Genomic DNA, 7,214 nt, shown 5'->3' with positions numbered 1-7,214 from the left:
CGCCTTTCATAGGTCCCCCGCCTGGCCCGGCACAATGGGGGACCCCGGGAGCTGCAATCTCCTCTTTGAATGAGACGTTTCTTTTCCCTCCATTTGCGGAAAGCTGTCATTTCCTGGAGAAGCACAAACGGCTGAAGTGGCGGCCTCGTCTCCAGTGACACCCGGGCTGGATGGCGGTGTCATGGAATATTTATAGGCCGGATCTGCCGGAGCGTCTATAGAAGGAGTACGGCGGCTCTGAACATGGAGCTGAACGCCAAATTCTAAACTCGGCTTCCCGTCACAGCTCTGCGTTTGTTCCAGATCCAGGAAGAGAGGAGCCTCGCGCCGCTCATTATATACCATTCCCGAAAAACTCCTCTGTAGACCAGTCCTCTGCAAACTGTGGCCCTTTGCTTGCCGTTTTCCGGCCCTTGGGGCACTATTCCTCCCACTGACACCAATGATGGGGCACTATTCCTTCCACTGACACCAATGATGGGGCACTATTCCTCCCACTGATACCAATGATGGGGCACTATTCCTCCCACTGATACCAATGATGGGGCACTATTCCTCCCACTGATACCAATGATGGGGCACTATTCCTCCCACTGACACCAATGATGGGGCACTATTCCTCCCACTGACACCAATGATGGGGCACTATTCCTCCCACTGACACCAATGACGGGGCACTATTCCTCCCCCCACTGACACCAATGATGGGGCACTATTCCCCCCACTGACACCAATGATGGGACACTCTTCCTCCCACTGATACCAATGATGGGGCACTATTCCTCCCACTGACACCAATGAGGGGACACTATTCCTCCCACTGACACCAATGATGGGGCACTATTCCTCCCACTGACACAAATGATGGGGCACTATTCCTCCCACTGACACCAATGATGGGGTACTATTCCTCCCACTGACACCAATAATGAGACACTATTCCTCCCACTGACACCAATGATGGGGTAGTATTCCTCCCACTGACACCAATAATGAGACACTATTCCTCCCACTGACACCAATGATGGGGCTCTATTCCTCCCACTGACACCAATGATGGGGCACTATTCCTCCCACTGATACCAATGATGGGGCACTATTCCTCCCACTGACACCAATGATGGGGCACTATTCCTCCCACTGACACCAATGATTATTATTATAGAAAGGTCCAGAGCGCCCCGGACACCCATTATTTAGGTTAGACAACCCAAGGCCGTGGAACGGACAGGAGCATCGGAGAATCTGCCATCTGTATCATCAGACATGAGAGCAAGTCGGCCGTCAGTCACTCCAGCCGCCATCTGCTTCAAAGTTCTCATTCCGCGGGGCGGTGTGCGCTGGAGAGGCGTTGGGTTTAGCGTTTGGCGCTGACACGTCTCCCGGCTCCACCACCAGGGGACCATGAGAGAAATCACTCGAGGTTTCCATTAACCCCTCGCCTACGGGGCACTTCTACCCCCTTCCTGCCCCCCGGACACTTCTACCCCCTTCCTGCCTATCGGGCACTTCTACCCGCTTCCTGCCCCCCGGACACTTCTACCCCCTTCCTGCCTACCGGACACTTCTACCCCCTTCCTGCCCCCCGGACACTTCTACCCCCTTCCTGCCTACCGGGCACTTCTACCCCCTTCCTGCCTACCGGGCACTTCTACCCCCTTCCTGCCTACAGGACACTTCTACCCCCTTCCTGCCTACAGGACACTTCTACCCCCTTCCTGCCCCCCGGACACTTCTACCCCCTTCCTGCCTATCGGGCACTTCTACCCGCTTCCTGCCCCCCGGACACTTCTACCCCCTTCCTGCCTACCGGACACTTCTACCCCCTTCCTGCCCCCCGGACACTTCTACCCCCTTCCTGCCTACCGGGCACTTCTACCCCCTTCCTGCCCCCCGGACACTTCTACCCCCTTCCTGCCTACAGGACACTTCTACCCCCTTCCTGCCTACCGAGCACTTCCACCCTCTTCCTGCCTACCAAGCACTTCCACCCCCTTCCTGCCTACAGGACACTTCTACCCCCTTCCTGCCTACCGGACACTTCTACCCCCTTCCTGCCTACCGGACACTTTTACCCCCTTCCTGCCCACCGGGCACTTCTACTCCTTCCTACCTACCGGGCACTTCTACCCCCTTCCTGCCTACCAGACACTTTTACCCCCTTCCTGCCTACCGGGCACTTCTACCCCCTTCCTGCCTACTGGGCACTTCCACCCCCTTCCTGCCTACCAGGCACTTCTACCCCCTTCCTGCCTACAGGGCACTTCCACCCCCTTCCTGCCTACAGGGCACTTCCACCCCCTTCCTCCCTACCGGGCACTTCCACCCCCTTCCTGCCTACCGGGCACTTCCACCCCCTTCCTGCCTACCAGGCACTTCTACCCCCTTCCTGCCTACCGGACACTTCTACCCCCTTCCTGCCTACAGGGCACTTATACCCCTTTCCTGCCTACAGGACACTTCTACCCCCTTCCTGCCTACAGGGCACTTCTACCCCCTTCCTGCCTACCAGGCACTTCTACCCCCTTCCTGCCTACAGGGCACCTCTACCCCCTTCCTGCCTACCGGGCACTTCTACCCCCTTCCTGCCTACTGGGCACTTCTACCCCCTTCCTGCCTACCGGACACTTCTACCCCCTTCCTGCCTACCGGGCACTTATACCCCCTTCCTGCCTACAGGGCACTTCTACCCCCTTCCTGCCCACCGGGCACTTCTACCCCCTTCCTGCCTACCGGACACTTCTACCCCCTTCCTGCCCAGGCCAATTTCCAGCTTTCAGTGCTGTCACACTTTGAATGACAATTGTGCGGTCATGCAGCACTGTACCCAGATGAAATTTTTATCATTTTTTGTGACAGAGCTTTATTTTGCTGGTATTTAATCACCTCAGGGTTTTTATTTTTTGCTAAACAAACCAAAAACAACTGAAAATTCTTTTTTAAAAAAACGTTTTTTTCTTAGTTTTTGTTATAACATTTTGTAAATAAGTGATTTTTCTCCTTCACTGATGTGCGCTAATGAGGCTGCAGTGATGGGCCCTGATAGGCTGCTCTGATGGGCACTGATAGGCTGCACTGATGAGGAGGCACTAGTAGGTGCCACTGATGGGCACTGAAAGGCAGCACTCATATATGGCACTGATATGCGGCACTGATAGGCGGCACTGACTGGCACTGTTAGGTGGCACTGATGGGCACTGAAAGGCAGCACTCATATATGGCACTGATAGGGGGCACTTACTGGCACTGATAGGTGGCACTGATTGGCAGCACTGATAGGTGGCACTGAAAAAGAAAAGGCGTTGTCAGGATGACGTGGGTTAAAATTTGCGATTTCTGTGACACATTCCTCTGATAAATCAGTTTTATAAGAACAATCACTAAAAAAAATAAAATAATAATAATCATTGAATATCTCGCTCGCTTATCAAAGGAAAATAACGTGATTGCGATGTCGTGTGCGGCGGTGGCGCTGAGCTCATGAGCTTTATGATCAGGACAAAAAAACCCAATAGAACCAATGTACCACTTAACAGGCACCGAAATTCCATCAGATTAAAAAAAAAAAGAAAAAGGAATTTGCTCAGAGGTGGGTAGGGGGTGGAACCAAGGGATGCTGTTCAGAGGTGGGTAGGGGGTGGAACCAAGGGATGGTGATCGGAGGTGGGTAGGGGTTGGAACCAAGGTACGGTGCTCAGAGGTGGGTCAGGGGTGGAACCAAGGGACAGTGCTCAGAGATGGGTAGAGGGTGGAACCAAGGGATGCTGCTCAGAGGTGGGTAGGGGGTGGAACCAAGGGACGGTACTCAGAGGTGGGTTGGGGGTGGAACCAAGGGATGGTACTCAGAGGTGGGTTGGGGGTGGAACCAAGGGACGGTGCTCAGAGGTGGGTAGGGGGTGGAACCAAGGGACGGTGCTCAGAGGTGGGTAGGGGGTGGAACCAATGGACGGGTCTCAGAAGTGGGTCTGGGGTGGAACCAATGGACGGTGCTCAGAGGTGGGTAGGGGGTGGAACTAAGGGACAGTGCTCAGAGTTGGGTAGGGGATGGAACCAAGGGACGGTGCTCAGAGGTGTGTCAAGGGTGGAACCAAGAGACGGTTCTCAGAGGTAGGTCGGGGTGGAACCAAGGGACGGTGTTCAGAGGTGGGTCAAGGGTGGAACCAAGGGATGGTGCTCAGAGGTGGGTCAAAAGTGGAACCAAGGGACGGTGCTCAGAGGTGTATCAGGGGTGGAACCAAGTGACTGTGCTCAGAGGTGGGTAGGGGGTAGAACCAAGGACTGTGCTCAGAGGTGGGAAGGGGGTGGAATCAAGGGATGGTGCTCAGAGGTGGGTTGGGGTGGAACCAAGAGATGGTGCTCAGAGGTGGGTAGAGGGTGGAACCAAGGGACTGTGCTCAGAGGTGGGAAGGGGGTGGAATCAAGGGATGGTGCTCAGAGGTGGGTTAGGGGTGGAACCAACGGACGGTGCTCAAAGGTGGGTTGGGGTGGAACCAAGAGATGGTGCTAAGAGGTGGGTAGGGGGTGGAACCAAGAGACGATGCTCAGAGGCTGGTAGAGCTTGATTCCACCCCCTACCTACCTCTGAGAAAAAAAAAAGCCCTGCTAAGAACCAATAATGACAAAAATGGAAAAGTAGAGATGGGAATGCCTGGAAAAAAGTAAACAAATTGAGGGGAGGGGACTGTTTTTTCCATTTTTTTTCCAAAGCTGTGTTTTGTTTTGTTATTGAAAAATTGAAACAAAAAGAGAGAAGTGCGGAATATTTTGCTTTATAATGATAAGTAACATATCTATGACATGGTGTTCAAACTATATAACATGAAGACCTTAATGAAATATTTCTGAAACTTTATGTAAAATCTTAAATTATTGCAAGTTCTCTCAGCTGATGACAAGCAAATCCTGGAATACAATTCAAGTAACACCGTACTTCTCAATGTAGGCCTCAGACAAGAGAAATAGGCATTTCTGTCACTAGGGGGCACTGCAGGGGAAAGGCCCCAGTTTAGGTTGCTTGTGGGCTCTATCTTGTACCACCCACAGTTGGGTGATTGTTGGGATACAGTAGATGATCGTTTCTGTCCTCTTAGGCCTTCATTGACAGATAAGAGGGGGAATTTGTCCGACTAATTCGTTAGTCTTTAGTTCAATGATCCCGATGAATGTTCTCCACCATCCCAGCATAATGTTTCCTTCTCGTCTGCTCAGTAAATTGGCTTTTCTTTTCCTCCTCTCAGTAAAATGGTGAGACCGATATCTAGAGTTTGGAAACATTTCCACGGAGCAATTCCTGCTGAGAGCAAAGCTGCAATTTGTAGCATTTGGAAAAGAATATAGTGTGAATATTGTGAGAAGAAATATTCTTTTCCAAATGCTACAAGGAGGAGAAAACACATCCCGGCATGCCAGAGGTGCCCTAAAGACAATAAAAAATACTTTATGGAATGAAATGATGAGGACCTGGATGAAGGTGTGAGGAACATTTCCCTCCAGAGTTCTCAGTCCAGAAGTACTTTCTGCTGCTTCTGGATCAACACTAAGTGTTTCTTCTCCAAGGACGGAAGCGTTACTAACCACGGCCTCCCGAAAATGCGCAATCCCTTCATTTATAGAGACAACGACACCTGAAAATCAGGAGAACATTCATCCAGCTCTTCATAGGGTTTCTGGATCAGCATTGTCAACAACTGAGAATACATATTGGCAGGAAGGGGGGGAGGGGTGACCTGTTCTCATGTACAGGGGAATGTTCTGAACATATTCAGTCCTTGTGATTCCATTTTTGGAAAAAAAAATACAAATTTAACCAGTTCTGTGCTGCCCTATAGCAGAAATACAGCTACAGGGCGGCACGGATGCGCAAAATTACATATATATATACGTGATTGTGCAGTTCCGGACATTCTTTTTTTCAAATTGATGGAGGTGGGGAGGGAAGGCTCAATGAAGTATGAGGGGAGGGAAGGCTCAATGAAGGATGAGGGGAGGGAAGGCTCATTGATGGAGGTGGGGAGGGACGGCTCATTGATTTAGGTGGGGAGGGAAGGCTTATTGATGGAGGAGGAGAGGGAAGGCTCAATGATGGAGGTGGGGAGGGAAGGTGCATTGATTTAGTTGGGGAGGGAAGGCTTACTGATGGAGGAGGGGAGGGAAGGCTCAATGATGGAGGTGGGGAGGGAAGGCTCATTGATTTAGGTGGGGAGGGAAGGCTTATTGATGGATGAGGGGAGGGAAGGCTCAATTATGGAGGTGGGGAGGGAAGGCTTATTGATTTAGGCGGGGAGGGAAGGCTCAATGATGGATAAGAGTAGGGAAGGCTCATTGATGGAGGTGGGGAGGGAAGGCTTATTGATGGATGAGGGAGGGAAGGCTCATTGATGGAGGTTGGGGAGGGAAGGCCCATTTCTGGAGGTGCGGAGGGAAGGCTTATTGATGAAGGAGGGCAGGGAAGGATTATTGATAGAGGAGGTGAGGGAAGGCTCAATGATGGAGATAGGGAGGGACAGCTCCTTGATGGAGGTGGGGGAGAAGGCTCATTGATGGAGGTGGGGAGGGAAGACTCATTGATGGAGGTGGGGAGGGAAGACTCATTGATGGAGGTGGGGAGGGAAGACTCATTGATGGAGGTAGGGGAGGGGCTCATTGGTGGTGGTGGGGAGGGAAGGCTGGCCCGTGCAGTCCAATCCAATAGAAAAGCTACTGGAGCTCAGATTGCTGAAAAAGTGATTGCTGGTTCTCATAGAAAGGTGTTAGAACACAGAGAGCATCGCAGTTTGTTGTGTATGGGGATGTGTACCCTCAGACCAGTCAGGCTATCCATGCTGGCCCATATCCTACAATGGGCACGAGAGCATCAGAACTGGACCACAGAGCAATAGAAGAAGGTGGTCTGGTCTGATGAATTCAAGAATGGTTTGAGGAACACAACATCGGTGTTGACTTGACCTCCAAATTCTCCAGATTTCAATGCAATTGAGCAACTGTGGGATGTGCTGGAAAAAAATCCTATCCATGGAGGCCCCACCTCACAACTTACAGGACTTAAAGGATCTGCTATTGACGACTTAGTGCTACATACCACGGCGTACCTTCAGAGGTCCATGCTCCGATCGGTTATGGTGGGCGCTCGTAATGTGATGACTGAGTGGTTTATATCAACATGTCCTCTGCTTGATGTTTATATGTCATTTTAAATTATAGAATTAAAATGTAAG

The sequence above is a fragment of the Staurois parvus genome, unplaced genomic scaffold, assembly GCF_062004578.1.
Source record: "Staurois parvus isolate SC_StPar_1 unplaced genomic scaffold, SC_StPar_1.0 ptg002125l, whole genome shotgun sequence".
NCBI lineage: Eukaryota > Metazoa > Chordata > Amphibia > Anura > Ranidae > Staurois > Staurois parvus.
This window is presented reverse-complemented; position numbering follows the sequence as displayed.